Raw genomic sequence first — 9,605 nt, forward strand, 5'->3', positions numbered from 1 at the left:
AGTAAAAGCCATTTATCTTAGGATGAAAAAGTGCTGGCATGGAAAAATTCCAATGCTATGAAATTCTCTTTTCCTGAATGTCTTGGATACTTGCTGGATTAGGTCTGCTGCTAAGGAGCTCAGGGTTATGAATGTCTCTTTTACAGAAAAGAGCCACAGAGGAAGGAGGTGAGCACTGGCATGCTTGTGAGTGAGACAGCACCAGATTCCACATGGAAGAGCTGTATCTGAGATTCTTTTAGAGCTATGGTCAGCATCTCTGCAGCAGGCTGAGGTGGTAGCAAATACCCTGTTGTAAGCATAGTTGTTACCAGTACCTGAGGGTAGATACTAGTAGAATACCCTATATTAACAAAAGTAGAGGATGGTTGGCTGCTCTGCACAGTTGTTTAATAATGCTCCACACAGAGAGCATTAGTGTTTTCAGATGCTAATGACATTAGCCTCCTGATGCTCTTGTAGTGTAAAGGGGTGTTACCAGCACTTGCTGGGGCAGGGCTCTCAGGTGTGTGGTTACCTATGCTTTTCAGCCAGGGTACATGCAGGAGGGACAGGGCCTTCAGCAGGCCCCAGGCTCATCATGACCACTTCCTGGCTGGTTTCTGCCCACAGTACTAAGAGCAGTGTCGGTGGACCTTGTGTCAGCTTGCAGAAGTTGAGCTGCAAGGCTTCTCCTATATGGCCACTGACTGCAAGTAGCAGCCTTCTGGATGCTGGAGCTGTGCCCTCCTGCTTGGATTGTGCAACACCAAATCTGAGCTTTTCAGCTTAGGCATCCTCTGCATCATTTTGGGACTGTTTCCATGCCTGCTCAGTGAATGGAGCAAAGCCAGTATGGTCTTCTCACAGGGATTTTCACTTTTTCTAGGTAGACTGCTTCTCTTCCTTGGCTGCTGAGAATTTTCCATTTGAATCTGACCCTTTCTGAAACATTTATCTCGCACCAAGTTTTCTGTCCATGACTTTGACCTCTTTGGCAAAAGAGGAAAATGTAAAGACTGTCTTAGTGTGAAAGCCCACCAGACAGCATGTTCTCTCCAGTGTTCTTGCCCTTCTTGTGCACAGTAGCCCCAGTTCTGTCATAAGCATCAATGCTGGCCCTGGGGTTGTTATTGGAGCTACCACTGCTGAAGTGCTTTAAATAGATCCTAAGCAAACCTCTCTGTTTGTTTTTCTTGACATGGTACTGACTGGTGCTTTCCAAGAAACAAGAAAAAAAGCTGAACTCACAGTAGTGACTTTGATTCCATCTGGCAAAAGCAAACTGATCTCCAAAACAAGAAAGGCATTGCCATGAAGAGGAAAAGTAAATGAGTTACAGCAAGAAGCAGCCTTTCCTTTCTGACTTGGTATCCATAAAATCTTGCTGGTGCTTGGTTAGCAGGCCCCTTCATTTTAGGATTTTCTACAGGCCTCTGTTACAAGCACACCAAAGAGCTTTCCAGGTACATGGTATCTGCATATGGAGTTTTGCAGTGTATTTCATAAAACTTGCTGCACTTTACCCACTCTCCTATGTAAATATTTTGCTTCCAAATCATAATTTGCTTTACTGGGTCATTGGCAGGCTGAGACCTTTGGAACTTTTGAGTATTTGGAGGCCCTTGTGATGGAGCCAGCTTCAGCCAGTGCTTGAAAACGTGGAAACGGGCTTCTGTGCTGGGGTCCCTTGGTATCTGCTCAGTGCCTCTGTGCGGTGTTCCTCACAAAGGCACCCAAGCAGTGAGTATGGGTCAGCTGTCTGGCCTGAGTCACCATCACTGTTTTACTGGCCCAGAGCAGCTTTGTAACATCTGCAGTGATGGCAGCACCTCTGGAAAGTTAATGCCTTGGGCACAGTTTCAGCTGTCATGCTGCCTTGCTGCACCCACTCTGCTCACTCCCTCCTGCCAGAAGCAGGAGCTGAAAAGCTGCCCTGCCTTTGTGGATGCTAACACATGGCTTATTGAAAGTGATCCCAGTGACTCAAGGAGGAAAAACACCATGCTTGGGTTTGAGCCTCCCTTATGAAACGCAGGGACAAAAATAGCATTTTTAGCATTGCCTCTGTAATCTGACTCCTTCATGTTCTCCTGTTGGCCGGTGTCCATCTCCAGTGCTTCCCATGCTCCACAGACCACTGGGACTTCTGTGTGGGCACCTATGGCTAGTGTTGGTAGAGCTGCCAGAGCAAAGGACTAATCCCAGAGAGCAGCTTCAATCCTGGTGAATCACCGGCACACGGCCAGGGGTGAGCTCAGGCTGTGCTAGCTGGATGGCTGCCCCTGGGCCTCTCCCTTGGAGATGCAATCTGGGGACGTGTGTCCAAGCTGGGCTCTTCTACTAGTGAGAAACTGCCTTGGCAGGGCTTTGTGTTAACATCTGTGATCTGCTCAGGATTAGATCTGAGATGAAGAGGGGGTTGGATGTTTAGGTAGGCTTTACTGCTGTTACCTCTCCTGTCTTAACTGCCGCTACCAGTGCATGACAAAGTGGTGAGGGTTCCAGGTGATGCTTTCTTATTTAAGGAGTCAGGATGAATCATATCTGATCTGAATGGGCCTTTCCATCCTTTTTTGAAACAGATGCTCTGACTAGTCTACAAGTAAATAAATGAACTGTATTCAAGGAAGAGCCAGAAATCCAGTCTTGGGTAAAACGCTGCATTTTGGAGATGCACGTTTTTGTAATGGATAGAGCAGCCAAGCCCTGTGTTGCAATACAGGGTGCATCTCAAGTCTTCATCAGATCTGGATCTGAATTTTGTGAGTGACTGTGGGTTAATGACCGGCTAGACTGAGTGCTACTGAAACCTGAACAGTCTCTGTAAGTCAGCTCCACTTCTGGGGGTTAACTGCCACCGCCATTACCTGCACACTGTGCATAAAGCAGGCCACTTGTCAAGGGAGAGCTGGAAAATGTGGTTTGCTTTTCCTCTAGGGCCATGTTCATGTATGTCTCTGGGCGAACAAGAGCTGCCAGGGTGAACATAGGCCAAGTTTTGCTGTGCGTGGTTGATGGTGAGCTGTGAAGGAGCTGCTCTGCTCCTTCCCTGGCTGCTGTCCTGAGGTTGTGACACAGGAATGTTGGGGCCGCTTCTGTAAACTCTGTTATACAGCACTGCCAGCATTACGTAGTCTAGATGTCAAGTTAAAAATCCCATCTTTGTCTGAGCTGACCACTTGCCTTTTGTAGTGCTTCTTAGAATTTGGGCTTTTTATCATCTTGGTGCTTCCTGCTTGGGTTTTTCCTCCTGCTCAGTGGTGCCCGGCATATGTGTTAGTAGTTTGCTGATGGAAGTGATAATTAGGGGATTTGTCATAAGAAATACGCGTGAACTTTTAAAGCTGTCGTTCAAAAAAAGATTTTTCACAGTCACCTCTTGATTATCTGTGGGTGCCTTATCTGAGTTGCAGATTAAATGTGCTATGCTTAAAAAAAAAAAAAGAAGGCAAAACTCTTTCAGAGACATTATAAAGGATGCTGCACAATGATTATTTTTGTTTATAACATCATACTGCATCTTCAACTTGATTTTTTTTTTTTCCAAAAGGTATGAAAGCACAATATTCCGTCAGGCTTATTTATACATATTTATATTCTTTCATTTTTCCTTCTTTGCCCTCAGTACCCCCAGATACTGAGAACTGATGGTATCAGTCTGTAGTCTGCGTGGAGGAGGGCTTGTGACATGGCAACCTTTCCCCAGCTGTTTTCTCCTGGTGCTGCATAAGGGTTTCTGCAATGTGATGCTGCACAGCCAGCTGGGCTGGAGAGGAGGAAAGGAGTGCTCTGTGGCAGGAAAAATGTCTGTACCTGAGGGAGTGTGAGCCAGTGGCAAACAGCTGAAGGGATGGGATGCCTCAGAAATCACTAGTCAGGTTGGAGATGTGACAGCTTGCTAACAACATGTCTGTTCAGTTACAGGGATGAATTGACAAAGGCTGAGAGCAAATTCAGCTGCCGTCACTCCAGAAGCCCCACTGCTGAATCAGCAAATTTCTGCTCCCAGAATACTGGATGCAGCCAGTGTGTCATTATGATGCATGTCAAGAGACCTGCTGTTCTTTCCATTAGTCCTTTATGGTTGCCACCCTTTGGAAGTGCAGCTTCTTTTTCTTCTGGGCTTCCTTTGCTTCTCACACCTTTAGTTTCTGCAGCTCTGAGTGAACCTCCAGAGCAAGATTTGGGAGGAGGGCACGGGGCTGCCTCTGCACTGCCTGTGCTGAGGCATCTGCACTTGCTGTATGTGCTCTGCAGCTCCACTGCCCTGCTATCTGCAACCCCCTGGCCATGTCGGACTCCACTCTCTGTCCCTGTGCTTGTCCCCACAGTGACCTAAACCATCCTCCACCCACCTGGATTTTGGCAGTGTTTAAGATCTCTCAGTTAAAAAGATGCCCAAGAAGTGGTACCTGTTTGCCTTAGTGTTGCTTGATAAGTTTGAAACCAGTTCAGGCTTCTCACAGAAAGAAGTAATGCAGAGTAAAATATTACGGTATGGTTAGCATCGCTAATCCCAAACTTATTGCCCTATAGTAGTTATAAAGTTTTAGTGTGTTTTTTCTTGAGCTGAAGAAATGGAGGAGTAAGAAATATTTTAAAAAAAACCCAAACTTTCTATAAAAAGCGGGGTGGGGGGGGGGAAGATGGCACCATTTTATTCCACCCAAAATGTTTCAGAAGACAACTTCTGGCTGAATTTATTTTCAAGTGCCAGCTGAGAAATGTCAGCCAGCTCTCCTCCTGTCTCATGAAGGATGCTGTTCTTCATGAAGCTGTATACGAGCAGAACCCAGATCCAGTCCAACCATCAGCCTGTGTGCATGCTGTGGCTGCTCTAGACCATGTCCCTCAGTGCCACATCTAACTTTTTCTTGGACACCTTCAAGATGGTGACCCTGCCATCTCCCTCAGCAGCCTGTTCCAGGAGGATTTCCCAAGTTCTCCCATTGCCTTCAGCAGAATTTCTGGGCTGCAGGAGAACATGGTGGGTGATGGCATCAGGGCAGAACCCCACAGCTGGAGGGAAGCGTTGGTCCTGGTCTGTGGGATACCAGTGTCCCTGATCTGGGAGGTGGTGGCAGCTGTGCCCTATGTGAATGTGCTGCGTAGAAGCAATGGAAGGCAGTGGTGGGGACTGGAGTGCCTCCCCTATGAAGACAGGCTGAGGGAGCTGGGCTTGTTCAGCCTGGAAAAAAGAAGGCTGCAGGGTGACCTCAGTGCAGCATTTCAATACCTAAAGGGAACCTACAGAAGGGAGGGGAATCAATTCTTTGAACGGGTAGATAACAGCAGGATGAGGGGAAATGGTTTTAAGTTGAGGAAGGGGGGATTTAGGTTGGATGTCAGGGGGAAATTTCTTTACAGAGAGAGTGGTGAGGTACTGGAACAGGCTGACCAGAGAGGTTGTGGAGGCCCCATCCCTGGAGGTGTTCAAGGCCAGATTGGATGGGGCCCTGAGCAGCCTGGTCTAGTATTAAATGTGGAGGTTGGTGTCCCTGCATGTGGTGGGGGGTTGGAGATTCATGATCCTTGAGGTCCCTTCCAACCCTGGTTAGAAGTGACCAGCCCCTGCCTCCCTGAGGTTCTCATGCAGGCTTTTTCCCTCGTTCTTTGTAATGTAGGAAAGTGTTAGAAGCTGGTAGTGTTGCTGGAGAGGTGCAGCCCAGGCTCTGAGGGATGGAGCAGGAAGAAAGGGAGCACAGTGGGACAGCAAAGCTCTAATGGGCCCTGGAGGCACAAGCAGCACTTCTGTTTGCTGTGCTATTTCGGGAAGTTTTCATAAGGTAAACAAGGGCCCCCTCTTGATTCATGGAGGTCGTTAGTGAGTTGTAGGATGGTATTTACATTTCCAAGGTATTTGTGCAAGCTCTCTCACAGACTTGCAAGTTCATGTGGAGGAGGTGACCTTCACTGGTTCTTGTTTTGCCCTGCATCAGAGCTGCCTGCTTGACTACAGTGCCTGGGTACTGTAATCAGAATAAATCACCCTTATCAGCACAGCAGTGATACAGCACTTGAAACAGAACCAGGTACCTGCTCTATGCTTTGCAAAAATGACATCATGGAGCTGAGTGGGAAGGGGGGCAAATCAGGGGGTGGACTCCAGGCAGCCTTTGTGAGCCTGCCCTGTGGGTAGGTTTTTCACCCCAGGCAGAGCATTGTGCCTGGCTGAGGGCAGTTCTGACGCTAGTTGTGTGTTTGGGTATCCAGAGCTTCTCACGGTAGCTTTTGCCTATCTAAAGTCAGATAAGTAATGAGTAGGAAGTATTTCCAAGGGGAGAAAAGGAGACTGTTGTGGTGTTCTGGTTTAGCCTATAGCAGTTCTTATAGCAATTAAAAGTGGTGCATTTTAATATGCTCCCAGCTGTTTCTTCCATCCCCAGGCAAGCTGCACAACACAACTTTTCATTGTGGTTGTCTGATCTGTTTTGGAGGGAGAAAGGTGCTCAGTAAGTAGTGGAACTGTTGAAGAGTGATTATTTTTTTTTCTTTTCCTCTGTGGATTTATTTGGTACTCATGGTGCTGAGGGCTGACTTCAGTGTTACAACAACGCACTTGAGGAAAATGAGCACATCTTACTAGACTTCAGAGAATCCACTGCTATGGATACCATAATCACAGGAAAAAACTTTACAGTTTGCATGTATTAAAACCCAGCATCTCCTTATAAGAGAGAGTGGCTGAAGGCTGGGTTCTCTGATCCTCCACAAGGTACGATGATAATTCTTTCCCTTACAAGGAGGATTTGCAGAGACCCTGTCCAGCTGTGTATTCTCATGATGCTCGTAGCAGCAGCTTCCTATCTCTGCAGCTGAAATGTTTCAGAGAGGGTTTTCTGGTTGGTGTCAGGGAGAACAGGAGGTTGGGGAGATGTGCAGGCAAGAAAGAGCCTGGAGAATCCAGTCCTGCTCTTGACTGTGAGCAGAGGAGCAGGCTGCCTGTGCTTCCCTTCCTGGCCGTGGGGCAGGGATGAGCATGAGTGACATTTGTGTGAGCCATTCCATGCCCCACATGGATCCTCCACACCCTGGTAGGACAAGCAGAGGGTTTTGCAGTGAGCTGCTTTAAGACTCCTGCACCCCTTCTGTTCTTCCCATCTCAAAGAGATGAAGCTTAGCTTTGAAGCCTTTGAAATTACATCAAAGGACAAGATTTCCAGAGCAGCTCAAGGGACTTGGGGTGCACACATCCCATTGATGGTCAACAGGAGCTGGGTGCTTAATTCTTGGAGGAGCTTTGAAAAGCTTGTCCTACGTGTATGTCCTTTCTGGGGAGGAGATGAGAAGCAGTTGACTTTACTTTTTTCCTGCAGATGAAATGCAATGGCTTTAAAGATGTCCAAAACTCAGACTTGCTGTGAAAACAACCAGTGGCTTCTTAAAGGAGAGGCATATAAAACTGGCCTATGATTTTGCCCCATCCAAAAGATTTTAACTCATAACTCAGACATTGCTCCTTGCTCTTCCCCCACTGCCCCTGTGGGTGTAGAGTAACCTTGTTGGGAACCTGAGTGCCTCTTGTTGTGGGGGCTTTTACCCACGGAGACAGCATGTCTTTACTTTTTCTGCATTATCTTTACTAGTACACTAGTATAATCTGCATTACTCTTTGGCAGAGCTATCACCACAGCTGGCTTCTGCTGGGGAATATGAACTCGACCACTCTTGGGGGAGGACTGTAGGGACAGCTTGCACTTGTTGTGACAGTCCCATTGCCATCAGCACCAGTGTCCCTTCTTCTATCAACTGGCACCCTGAGGTGTAGATGGAGCTTGCTGAGAGTTGTCAGTGCTGTTTGGCCTGAGCTGATCAGGGGACATGGTGTGAGACTGCTTCAGTCCCACTTCCATGGGAAGGGGGCAGCAGGAGGCAGCAGCCAGGGCTGGCTTTGACAGGTTGCCAGGGAGAGGCGAAGGAAACTTGGCCGCAGCCTTGCTCTTGTGCTATTTTGGTTCAAGGTAATAACAGGAACTATGCTGTAAATAAGAATAGACAAGTGAAGAATTTCCCGCGTCTGTCTCCAGTCATTTCTTTCCTCGGGAGAAATTATCTTGCTCCAGAAGAGCAAATCCTTCTGTCTGCTTCTTGGAAACTGGGACAATAACACTGAAGGGGAAGAAATTATGGGATCATCACAAGGGAAGTCAGCAGCACATTGTACGCCAGGTGCCAGAGATGCATCCTCTAAAGCAAATAACAGCCCCAGTCATTGCTATCCCAACGCAGAGCCACAGGCATTGGCTGCAACTTTTGCTAGCTGGGGCTGTCTAGTGGCTGCCCCTTCTCTCAGGTTGCCAGGTGAGGCCATGCCCTCTCCTTGGTTGGCCTTGCATGTCCCCCTCTCCAGTCTGTAACCCAAACTCCTGTTGCAGCCAGCAGCTGTTTCCCTGCTGGCATCCAGCTTCTATTGCAAAAAAAAAAAAAAAAAAAAAAAAACTTCTTGCTTTGTGTTTTTGCTGTAAAGGCTGAATTTCTGGGGATGCTTTCTTCTTCCCAAAGGAGCCAGGGATCTAACACCAGATGTGTCATTTTATCAGGAGCCTCAGCAGATGCTTTGAGGAAGCTGCAGGTGTGCTACAAACCTGGTGTGCATAGTATGTTGCAGAGTCAGCCTGAGGGCCAGCAAAGTGTCTTGAAAATGTCCTTCTACTAGTGGACTTTGTCTGCTGCATATTTCCATCTCCAGTCAGGGCATGCTCTACACTAGCGACATGTTGGTGTGGGATTCTTGGTAGGCTGTCATATGGAAGTAGCATCAAAAGGCTCACCCAGTATTGGATGTTGATTTTCTAATTCTCAGTTATTTGTGGCTACAGCATAGGGATGGCTAAACCTACTGCTACTGTCTGTGCAGAAAGTGTAGGGAAGGTCAAGTATACCCAGAAGCAAATGCAAGTCGTCTTTTTTTTTCCCCTTTAATTGTAAGCATTGTTTCTATTTTCAAATTCTTTATTTTCTGTGAAGTTAAATTATGCGTCAACTAAAATCAAAATGTCAAAATATAGAGGGCAATACATTGTCTTGGAAAGTGCATTCATTTTTTTTTTTTTTAATAGAGGAGAGTAACTGTTATTGGGAAACAGAGATGGTGCTGTGAATCAAGGATGGGCCAATTCTTGTTTCTGCACCAAAATCCCTTATGCCCTATGATCAAAACTCTGGTCAAAGTTTACAGAGTTTGAGACCGCAGAGTGGAGAGAAATGCAAAGCAGCTTGTGAGCTGAGAGGTGTGAAACTGAGGGTGCAAAAGACCAAATCTGATCTGTCAGGTCAGCTTTGTCTGCTGAGATTAAACTCGCGTAAGAGCAGGAAACTCAGATATACAGTGTTTGGACTTCAGAAAATCTAGGAGGACCTGTGAATATCATCACTAGCGCTGAGGGAACAGGATATTGTGGAAAAGAGGAATCTGTGTGCCTTATATGAAACCTGGCATGGCCCTGAGAAGCCCAAGTTCTGACCTTCTTGTACCAATGCTTTCGTGGATGTCTGAAGAGAGGTCTTGGTCTCCATCCACCTCCAACTGCCTACAGAAGTGACAGGGCAATTCTGGTGCTAAAGTAACCCAAGTAGTTGTGAAGCTCACCCAGGTCTCTTTCCATAGCTGCGTTACTGAGGAG

The sequence above is a fragment of the Phasianus colchicus genome, chromosome 2 (genome assembly GCF_987193195.1).
Source record: "Phasianus colchicus chromosome 2, bPhaCol1.hap1.1, whole genome shotgun sequence".
NCBI lineage: Eukaryota > Metazoa > Chordata > Aves > Galliformes > Phasianidae > Phasianus > Phasianus colchicus.